Raw genomic sequence first — 12,275 nt, 5'->3', positions numbered from 1 at the left:
GCTAGACAAAAGTGGAATAAAACGCGATCAAAAAGACAAATTAAAATAAAAATGGTATAGCTGAAAATGTCATCTTGTCTCGCATAAAACAAGCCGCCATATTGCTCCATCAGCTGAAAAATTTAATTATAGCTCTTAGAATAAAGCGATGCAAAAAGATTTTTCTAAAAAATTTTTATTGTGCAAAAGCTTCAATACATGAAAAAAGTAGAAATGTGGCATCACTGTAATCATACTGACCCAAAGAATAAAGTTGCCTTATCAATTTTACCACACACGGAACGACATAAAAAAAAATTCCTGAATTGCTGTTTTTTGTTCATTCTGCCTCTCCAAAAATCGGAATAGAAAGCGATCAAAAAATGTCATGTGCCCAAAAATGGTACCAGTAAAAACGTCAACTCGTCCCGCAAAAAAAAAGCCCTCCCATGACTGTCGGCAGAAATATGGAAAAATTAAAGCTCTCAAAATATGGTGATGCCTAGTTTTTGCAATAAAAAGCGTCTTCTAGTGTGTGACAGCAGCCAAACATAAAATCTCAAAATAAATCTGGTATTGCTGTAATCTCACCAACCCAAAGAATAAAGTCATCTAATCACTTATGCCGCACGAGGAATGGCGTAAAAATTCTGCCTCGCAAAGATTGCAGTAAGGCTCGGCTCACATTTATCCTGTGCTCTACTCTGAGCTCTTACACTGGGGTTTCCGTCTAAATTTCTGAAATACGTGATTCAGACGGAACCCCCGACAGAAAATTCCCTATAATGAGGCAGTTGGAGGCACTGTGGACGCCGTCTGACCTATGATCCGGCGGTTTCCATCTTTTTATTAGGCGTGCATAAAAGTGCCGTCAGCCACAGTTTTGTGCACTGCTGAAAAGAAGAACACCGCTGAACAGAGGCCAAACGGAGTCCAGAGTAACTCTGCTGCCTCATTATGTTGAATGGATCCATCCGGGGTTTCATCTGAATCTGAATTATGTCACTCAGAGATTTAGATGGAAACCCTGATATAAGTGCTCAGCGTAGCGCACAGGATAAATGTGATCCAAAATTTTATGTAAAATGTTCCCAATAAAAGCTTCAACTCAATCCACAAAAAAAGCAAGTCCCCACTCAGATCCGTCATCTGTCAACCGAAATATAGGGGCTTCCACGTTACTGGTAGCACAAAGGCTCTGGAAAAGCAAAATGTCTCCTCAGGCCCAAAAAGAAATTCAGCAAATTCTGTGCTCCCAAATCCAAATGCGACCCTCCCTTCTGAGTCCCAGTGTGCCTAAACCACATTTAGCGTCCATATGTTTGGCAGGGGTATAATTTTCAAAATAGGGTCACTTGAAGGGGGCTTCTGCTCTTCTAGCACTTAGGAGGCTCTGTATATGGAGTCCACAAACTATTCTAGGAAAATCTGCTCACCAGGAGGCAAATAGCGCTCTGTCCCACCCGAGTCTCGCCATGTGGCTAAGTAGAATTGTACAGCCACTTATGGGGTATTGCCACATTCAGCAGAAATTGTGTGACAAATTTTGATGCCATTTTTACCCATTGTCCCGTGTGAAAATTTAAAATCTGGGGCTAAAACAAAATCTTGGTGGTAAAAATATAATTATTTTTTCTTCATTGCCCAGTGGTATAAAATTATGTGACCCACCTTTGATGTCAATATGATCACTGCACCCCTAAATGAATTCATTGAGAGGTGTAGTTTGTAAAATGGGGTCACTTATAGGTGTTTTTGCTGTTCTAGCAAATCAAAGGCTCTGTCAATGTGACATGGCACCCTCAAACCAGTCCAGCAAAATCTGAACTCCAATATGGAACTTCTTCGGTTCTGATCTTCGCACTGTGCCTCAAAAGTAGGTTTCCCCCACACATGGGATATTGGCACACTCAGGAGAAATTGCACAAAAAAATTTGGGGTCCATTTTCTCCTGTTACCCATGTGAAAATAAAGAAAATTTTTGAGGGAAAAATGTGATTTTTTTTTTTATTTTCACGGCTCTACGATGTATACTTCTGTGAAGCACCTGGGGGTTCAAGGTGCTCACCACACATCTAGATACATTCCTTGAGGGGTTTAGTTTCCAAAATGGAGTAATATGTGGGGGTGTCTACTGTTTAGGCACATCAGGGGCTCTCCAGGCGCGACATGGTGTACACTCTCGATTCCAGACAATTTTGCGATCAAAAAGTCAAATGAAGCTCCTTCCCGAGCCTTGCTGTGCACCCAAACAGTGGTTTTCCTCCACACATGAGGTATTGGCATACTCTGGAGAAATTGCACAACAATTTTTGGAGTCCATTTTCTCCTGTTACTCTTGTGAAAATAAAAAAAATTGGGGCTAAAATATCATTTTTGTGGAAAAAATGTGATTTTGTATTTTCTACATTATAAACTTCTGTGAAGCACCTGGGGGTTCAGGGTGCTCACCACACATCTAGATAAGTTCCTTGAAGGATCTAGTTTCCAAAATGGGATCACTTGTGGGGGATTTCCACATCAGGGGCTTTCAAATCGCGACATGGCATCCGCTCTTGATTCCAGCCAATTTTGTGTTCAAAAAGTCAAATGATACTCCTTCTCTTCTGAGCCCTGCCGTGCACCCAAACAGTAGTTTTCCTCCACACAGGGGGTAATGGCGTACTCAGGAGAAAGTGCAGAATAAATATTGGGGTCCATTTTCTCCTGTTACCCTTGTGAAAATAAAAAAAATGGGTCTTAACCGCTTCCAGACCGCCCACTGTACATAAACGTCGGCGCTGCCTGGGCTCTGTGCAGCGCCGACGTTTATGAACGGTTGGTGGTCCCGCAGCCTTCAGTATCCCCAGGGTCCTGCGGTTGCGGTTCAGAGCGACAGCTCTGACAGGGGACGTCATCGGGACCTGATTGGATCAGGTCCCAATGATGTTAACCCTTTGCTATCTTCTATATGCCGCAATCTATAGTGATCGCGGCATTTAGAAGATAGTGAGAGGAGAGGGGGTTGTCCACTTACCTCTCCGACGGCCCCCTGATGTCTTCCAGGACCTGCCGTTGTTATGGCAGCCGGAGGTCACATGACCGCCTCCGGATCTGCCATATATGGTGTCATGCTAGGCTCAGCCTGCAGCTGAAGTCTAGCAGGAGACAGACAGTGTAAAACTGTCAGCAGAGCTCTCATGCAGTGCAATACATGTCTATTGCATTGCATGAGAACAGTGATTAGAAAAATAAAAATTAATCTCCCATACAGGGACTAAGTAAAAATGTAAAAAAAAAGTCTAAAAAATGTTTTCAAACTGTTAAAAAAAATGACAAAATAAATAAAAATAAATAAAATATTAAACCAATAAATCCGTATATTTAAGCAAAAACAAAAAAAGTACACATATTTGGTATCGCCGCATCCGAAACAACCCGATCTATAAAACTGTCACACTAATTAACTCCTTCTGTGCACACCGTAATAAAATTAAATAAAAAACGGTGCAAAAAACTATGCTTTTTCATCATATCGCCAAACAAAAAGTGGAAAAAAAATGCGATCAAAAAGCAAAATGGAAATAAAAATGGTACCGCAAAAAGAAAGCCGCCATACAGCTCCATCAGCCGAAAAATAAAAAAGTTATAGCTCTCAGAATAAAGCGATGCAAAAAAATATTTTTTCTATAAAATTGTTTTATTGTGTAAAAGCGCCAAAACATAAAAAAATATATACAGTAAGTGTAGTATTGCTGTAAACGTACTGACCCGAAGAATAATGCTGCCTTATCACTTTTATCACACGCAGAACGGCAGAAAGAAAACCCTCAAAAAACAATTCCTGAATTGTTGGTTTTTGTTAATTTTACCTCCCAAAAAACGGAATAGAAAGCGATCAAAAAATGTCACGTACCCAAAAATGGTACCAATAAAAATGTCAACTCGTCCCGCAAAAAACAAGCCGTCACATGACTTTCGGCCGAAATATGGAAAAATTCTAGCTCTCAAAATATGGCGATGCAAAAACTAGATTTTGCAAAAAAATAAGTGACAGCTGTCAGTTATAAAAGCCCGATATAAATCTGGTATCTCTGTAATCGCACCGACCCGAAGAATAAATTAATCTCATCAATTATACCGCACGAGGAACGGCGTAAAAAATAAATAAAACCAATTCTTCACCTGCTACTGATTTGTTTATTATGTCTCCCAAAGATCGCAGTAAGGCTCTGCTCACATTTATCCTGCGCTCTGCACTGAGCACTTACACCAGAGTTTCCGTGTAAATCTCTGAAATACGTGATTCATACAGAACACATGACGGAAGATTCCTTGTAATGAGGCAGATATAGGCCACTGTGGATGCCATCTGGCCTGTGATCCCACGGTGTTAGTTTTTTTAGGCGTGCATAAAAGTGCGGTTGGCCACAGTTTTGTGCACTTCTGAAAAAAGGACACCGCTAAACAGAGGCCAGACGGAGTCCAGAGTAACTCTGCTGCCTCATTACAGTGAATGGATCCCGCAGGGGTTTCATCTGAATTACATCACTTGGAAATTTAGATGGAAACCCCGATGTAAGTGCTCAGCCTAGAGCGCCGGATAAATGTTACGTAAAATGTTCCCAATAAAAGCTTCAACTCAGTCCTCAAAAAAAGCTAGTCCCCACTCAGGTCCGTCATCTGTTAAAAATATAAGGGACTTCCAAGTTACTGGTAGCAGAAAGGCTCTGGAAAAGCGAAATGGCCCTTGCCCCCCAAAAGAAATTCAGAAAATTTTGTGCTCCCAAATCCAAATGCCTATTCTACAATAATTTGTTCTCCAATTGTCAAATAGCACTCCGTCCCCCCAGATCTCGCCGTATGGCTGAGCAGTACGATACAGCCACATATGGGGTATTGCCACTTTTAGAAGAAATTGTGTGACACATTTCGGCACCATTTTTACCCATTGCCCTGTGTGAAAATGTAAAATCTGAGGGTAAAACATTTTTTGTGGTAAAAATATAATTATGTTTTCTTCACTGCCCAATGGTATAAATTTAAAAATTAAAAAATACTCACTACTTCCCTAGATGAATTCCTTGAGAGGTGTAGTTTACAAAATGGGGTCACTTGTGGGGGGTTTCCACTGTTTAGGCACATCAGGAGCTCTCCAAACGCAACATGGCATCTGCTAATTATTCAATCAAATTTTACATTCAAAAAGTCTAATGGCGCTCCTTCCCTTCCGAACCCTGCAGTGCGCCCAAACAGTGGTTTTCCCTCACATATGGGGTATCAGCGCGCTCATGAGAAATTGCACTACAAATTGTGTATTCCATTTTTTCCTGTTACCCTTGTGAAAATAAAAAAATTGGGTCTAAAGTAACATTTTTGTGAAAAAAAGTAAAATGTTCATTGTTTTCTTCCACATTCCAAAAATTCCCGTGAAACACCTGAAGGGTTAATAAACTTCTTGAATGTGGTTTTGAGCACCTTGAGGGGTGCAGTTTTTAGAATGGTGTCACTTTTGGGTATTTTCTGTCATAAAGGCCCCTCAAAGTCACTTCAAATAAGATGTGGTCCCTAAAAAAATGTTTTTGTAAATTGAGAAATCGCTGGTCAACTTTTAACCCTTATAGCTTCTTAACAAAAAAAAATTTGGTTCCAAAATTGTGCTTATGTAAAGTAGACATGTGGGAAATGTGATTTATTAACTCTTTTGTGTGACATATCTCTCTGATTTAAGGACATGAAAATTCAAAGTTTGAAAATTGCTAAATTTTCTAAATTTTCGCCAAATTTCCGATTTTTTCACAAATAAACGCAAGTGATATCGAATAAATTTTACCACTACCATGAAGTACAATATGTCACGAAAAAACTATCTCAGAATAAGGGGGATCCGTTGAAGCGTTCCAGAGTAATTACTTCATAAAGTGACAGTGGTCAGAATTGAAAAAATTGGCCTGGTCACGAAGGCAAAAACAGGCTCTGGCACGAAGTGGTTAAGTAAAATTTTTGTGAAAAAAAGTTAAATGTTAATTTTTTCCTTACACATTGCTTTTGTTCCTGTGAAGCACCTGAGAGGTTAATAAACTTCTTGAATGTGGTTTTGCGCACCTTGATCGGTGCAGTTTTTAGAATGGTGTCACTTTTGGGTATTTCCTGTCATATAGGCCCCTCAGAGTCACTTCAAATGTGATGTGGTGCCTAAAAAAAAGGTTTTGTAAATTTAGTTGGAAAAATTAGAAATCGCTGGTCATCTTTTAACCCTTATAACTTCCTAACAAAAAATTATGTTTAAAAAATTGTGCTGATGTAAAGTAGACATGCGAGAAATGTTATTTATTAACTATTTTGTGTGACATAACTCTCTGATTTAAGAGCATAGAAATTCAAAGTTTGAAAATTGTGAAATTTTTAAAATTTAGCCAAATTTCCAATTTTTTAACAAATAAACGCAAGTCATATTGATGAAATTTTACCACTACCATGAAGTACAATATGTCATAAAAAAAAACAATCTCAGAATCAGGGGGATCCATTGAAGCATTCCAGAGTTATTACCTCATAAAGTGACACTGGTCAGATTTAAAAAAGGAGGCCTGGTCATTAACTTACAAAGTGGCTTGGTCCTAAAGGCTAATAAAAGGCTGATACTTTTTCATATTATCAAATATTACTTTCCTTTTAATAGAATCATTCATCCCCCTAACATTCCATGACAAAAGGGTGACCTTTTTAGCCATATTGATCAACTCGTAAGAAGAGAAAGGGGGACTTCAGAGATCGCGAGTCATACCAGTGGTCATATACAGATGCAGGTGAAATAAAACAAAACTTCTCCAGGTCTGAGTTAAACTAAAACAACCCTGTAATGGAGATTTGTGCCCTCTAGTGTTGAGCGAGTATGTTCTGTTAACCCTTTCGCCGAGTATGCTCGGGCCGAGCTCCGAGTAGTTACAGCTGCTCGGTGATATGTTTGAATCGCTCCCGTGTGTATGATTTGCGACTGTTTGACAGTTTTAATACATGTGAGGAATGTCTATTTCTTACACATTCCTCACATGTAATAAAGCTGTCAAACAGTTGCAAATCATGCACACGGGAGCGATTCAATCATATCACCGAGCAGCTGTAAATACTCGGAGCTCGGCCCGAGTATACTCGGAACAGAACATACTCACTCAACACTAGTATCCTCCTTACCCTTAAATAAAACAGCAAATTCAACATTAACATTTTAACCTTGGTGACCTTGCCCTAATCAGTTTTTACTGAAGAACCAGGGCTGGAGTCAAAATAATAGATGTAACCAAAGGCTGCGATGAGGGGAAGAGACCGTACGTATATCAAACTTCCATATCTTCATGAACTAACCAAGCCTTATACATATGTTTTTATACCTAACGGTAATCCGTGACAGGAAGGTTCGGTATTGGCTTGCCTATGTGCAGGGGGAGCTTCAGAGGTTGCTGAACCGAGTAATGCCCCCTCACCTGTTGTGAAGACATGGGGTCTTCCGAGGGCGTAACGCTACTCAGACAACACAGGGTAAGGGTAAAACAGCGTGGCAATACTTTATTGAACCACAAAGCGGACAATTAACACAGAATAGTCCCAGCAAATACCCAAGATGGTACAACATGACACAGTCTCACCCTACCTCTGGCCCGCCTGGGATAGAACAGCTGCAACTTTGGAGACTTCCAGGGCTAACTACCTCAACCAGTGACCCCCTGATTCTGGCGGGCCCCCACAGAGAGAAGGCAGCGGCAAGCTTAGGAAGCTAGCAGTCCATCGAGGTACAAGACCAGGAGACCCGAGGATCCAAATCTGGCCTCTCCGAGAGTTTCCATGGGGCCAGGAGACCGGTGGGTCCCTCCTGGCAACTTCAAATGTCTCCATGGTTTCTAGGCGACCGGTGGGTCCCTCCTAGCAACCCCAAAATAACATATACATGGGGCCAGGTGACTTCTTCGCCCTCTCCTTGACTCCCCAAAATGTATCCATGTCTCTCTGATGGTTAATGGAGTAGATCCAAATCTTTCCATTCAGGGCCGGTACCCTTAGACTAAAATCATGTAGAATTCAAATCTGTGTCTCTTTAGATTCCATGCAATCCATCTACTATCCTGAAGGATGTCTCCCATTCTCCTTCTAAAGTCCTTCTGAATCTCTGTCCCAAGACTCTCTCAGTTTCTCTGGGCTCAAGTCTGACTCTTACAAAAACACATGTCCCTTCTACTTCTCTGAGCTCACCCTCCTCCCCCAAAGTTAAGTGTGCATATCACATGTCAGAGGTAAAGGTGCAGGGCTCAACTATTATTGAGCCAATCTATTTACATAGTTGGTATCACAGGGGCTGTTGTAAATAGCTGGCTTTTAGTACAATTAGCTTATTAGCAAATAACATTGTTTCCAACCCCAAGAGGAGATCTCAATCAGGGTTAGACAAATACTAGTCTGACCTTTAGAAATACACAAACATGTACAAGACAATTTAAACACAATAGTGTAATTTAAACATAATAGTGTATTTCTCCTGACTTAACAAATCTAAACCTCTCGCTTATTAAGATTTTACTCTGCATCGTCACACGTGTCTCCAGCAGGTCCATATCTAGCAGGGGGGAAAACGGGTTCAGCTCTATTTGAATCCCGCTCACTGTCTCATCCTCCGGCCCGTCTCTCCCCAGTCTGGCAAACCTTTCAAGTTTAGCTGCGACCTCTCACTGTTGCTCACCGCCTCTGCTTGTTCTTGTCACCATGCTTGAGTTGGTGCCATCTTGTGCCTCGCGCTCCTGTCCCTTACTTATCTTTCCTTTCTTCATAGCCTGTGGCGGGCCATCTAAGAAGCCGACAGGGATGAACGGAGATGTTCAGGTAAGTTTATTCATCTGTTTGGTTCCTCCAGCTGGTAAATTAGAGGGCAAAATAAGGATTATTTGAGGATCACTTCACGGAGCTCGCTATGTGCGCGTCCTCTCACATCGCTCGCAAGCCACACCGCTTGGTGCTGGCACTGTTTAACACCTCAGATTTCTAAATGTATATTTCAGGGAGGAAACTCCCTCTTTATACCCATCGGCAACCCGCGATCGCGCAGTGCTGATGTTAGCCATGATGTCCTCAGGCTAAGTAATGGCCGTGGGATTATCCAGCTACAGTGGCATGTAAGTGTGGCGCCCCTGAGGGTTTGACCGCCACAGGGATGCTGCACTTCTCTAATGGAGTGTAGTGTTCCTCCTCTGAGGTAATAACAGTGTGATGGTCGTGACCCAAACCTTGCATCCAACACCACATTTCTCCACCAGAGCGGGCTAGTATGCACTAGGTGCTGCCCTCCTGGTTACAGGGAGACTGGGGAACCAAAGTTAGGGGAACCAGTTAGTGGGTGAGGGTGGAGGACTTACAATTTAGTTACACTTTAAATTTCATATTTAATAAAAAGCCATCTTTGGTTTTGGTCTTTGATCGTGATCTCTCTCCCTGAGCGTGGATCCTGTGTGGGCCTGCATCGGATGGAGACACAGCCCTCGTACCCCGGCCTTGGGACGACGGGCAGGTTGTAGACCAGGAATGTCTCAACCCGGCCAAGGATCAGGACCAAGAAGGCCCGGAGCTTAAGAGTGTGGCTCCATAGCAAATGGATCCCGGGGAGGATGCAGACGGAGCGGTGTACACCACCTGTCCTCACCACCTGATATATTCAGAGGGAGTCCGGCTGCAAGAGGGGTACCGGCCCCCGACACCCGACCTTGCTACACCATGTCCTGGTCGGGAAAGCCCGGTAGGCCCTGAGGATCCCACCGGGTATCGGAAGGAGCGGAGCTGCCACCCGTGCCCTTGTTCTGAGAGGAGCTCAGAGGGAGACCCGGCCAATTCGCACACACACGGACAGGAAAGGATTCGGTCTGTAGTTCAGGAACACTCTGGTGCAGGGTCCCGATTGAACGCTGGACTTACTCGGAGGTGGTCGGACCCCCGTCCCTGGTGACCGCAGGACGCCGCGTGGAGCAGGGAGTCGCCTTCCTTCTGCCAACTCTAAAGTGAGTAAAGCCTTGGAAGTTCACCCCTATGGCCTCCGGACTGTTTATTCTGCGCCACACCGCGCGACGCGGCATCAGTTCTCCTCTACTACTACCCCATCCATCCTGTCCCTCTGCCCTGAGGCCTTGCTCCGCCTGTGGGGAGTAGTAATAACTATGGGCGCCATACCACCATGCCTCAGCGGACTGCAGCAGCGCTGGTGGCCTTCACCAGGTGCCACAGGTGGCGTAGTCGTAAATCAGCCACTCAACCCGGATAAGCCCACACCATCCTTTTAATGTGACAGCCCTGAGCACGGGTCGGGTCCGGGCCACGGCTGCACCCCATCTCTCCATCACAGGACCCGACTCCGAGTCCCCCATCTCCCAGGGTAAAGAAAAGGGCTTTTCGAGTAGAGGCATCACATAAGACCCTGCCCAAGTTGGACCTGATGTCTCCTGTCAGTGTGAGACTGACGGGTCTAATACCCTGTAATGCAGAAGTATTGTAGGATATTAGAATAGTCATCAAATGTCTGAACGTTGACCTACTATACTGGGACTAAGTAAAACATTTAAAGAGTAATAAAATTATAAAAAAAAAAAAAAAAGTAAGAAGTCTGAAAAAAATGGAAGAAAGTTTCATAACTAAAAATGCTGTTTTTCTGTAAAAATAAAAGTAAACAAGAAAAGTACACATAATTGGTATTGCCGCATCCTGATCAATAAAACCAACCTAGAATTTAACCCATATTAACACCGTTAATGGACACCGTAGAAATAAAAAACTCACCAAAAATATTACTTTTTCATCATGACGACATACCAAAAAAGGAATAACAAGTGACCAAAATGTCATATATAAAGAAATGGTATGGCTGAAAACGTCATCTCATCCTGCAAAAAACAAGCCCTAAAAAAGTTATAGCTATAAGAATATGGCAAAAAGTGTTTTTATTATGTACAATCTAAAAAATACTATTTAAAGAGGTTGTCCACTACTTTACTCAGCTGAATAGTTCACCAATATAAGATCGTGGGGCCATCAATCAGCTGAAAATTGCTCTGGCAGTTTGGTTGCCGCTGACGAGTACCATGCTTTATCGCCCATTGAAATGAATGTACTCCAGTACTTGGCAGCAGCCATTAAGCAATGTATGGGTTTGCTGTATTCAGCCCACACATTGCTTAGTTACGGTCGCTGCCTGAGCAGTTTTCAGCTGATCGATGGGTATGTCGGACCCCGCCACTAACAACTGATGACCTACAGTGATGTGAAAAAGTGTTTGCCCCCTTCGTGATTTCCTATTCTTTTGCATGTTTGTCACACTTAAATGTTTCAGATCACAAAATAAAATTAAATATTAGACAAAGATAACACAAGTAAACACAAAATGCAGTTTTTAAATGAAGGTCTTTATTATTAAGGGAAAAGGAAATCCAAACCTACAGGGCCCTGTGTGAAAACGTGATTGCCCCCAAAACCTAATAAGTTAACTGGTTATGCCACCGTTAGCAGCAACAACTGCAATCAAGTGTTTGCGATAACTGGCAATGAGTCTTTTACAACGCTCTGGAGGAATTTTGGCCCACTCACATTTGCAAAATTGTTGTAATTCAGCCACATTGGAGGGTTTCCGAGCATGAAGGCTGGAGGTGGACTAGCCAGTTAGCACATGGAACAACAAGCACCAGTAGAGATGGATAAACAGGATAGCATGTGCATCAGCAGAGTTGGAAGGGCTGAAACCAGCAGAGTCGAGTGTGCAGACAATAGAGTCGAGTAGGCAGGCTGGTACCTTGATGTAGTAGAGCTGGATGTGTGATTATCACTCAGGTACAGCAGGGCTGGGTAGAAAATCAGGCTCCTTTTCCTAGAAGAGCTGGATATGCTGACAGAACTCAGGAGCAGCTGAGCCGAGTAGTCAATCATGCATCTGGATGCAGCAGAGTAGGGTTGATCATGTGGCTACACTCGTCAATAGAATGTGGCAGCAGCATGCACTTGCTACCTGATCCGACCTTAAAAGGGCTGAAATTATGACACCAGTGGTGTACATCGGGTTACTCTGATAACCCGATGCAAATTATTACAGTGGGAGACAGTCAGAGGCAAAGGAGGAAACAAAGAACAGTGCTGGAGCTGGGACAGGTGAGTACCAGGTTTCCTTCTTGCTTCTGTCACTGTAGGAGGGGAGTTTATAGTCCCAAAGTTCTGAACTCTCCTGCACCAGAACATTGAAACTCTAAATATGTATAGGGCAGGACATTGATGATGACAAAGCGTAGAATATTTTAGCA

Source organism: Phyllobates terribilis, unplaced genomic scaffold (genome assembly GCF_046119375.1).
Source record: "Phyllobates terribilis strain yellow unplaced genomic scaffold, ASM4611937v1 Scaffold_2__4_contigs__length_985480577, whole genome shotgun sequence".
Lineage (NCBI taxonomy): Eukaryota > Metazoa > Chordata > Amphibia > Anura > Dendrobatidae > Phyllobates > Phyllobates terribilis.
The sequence above is the reverse complement of the archived record's forward strand: the minus strand, read 5'-3'. Positions refer to the sequence as shown.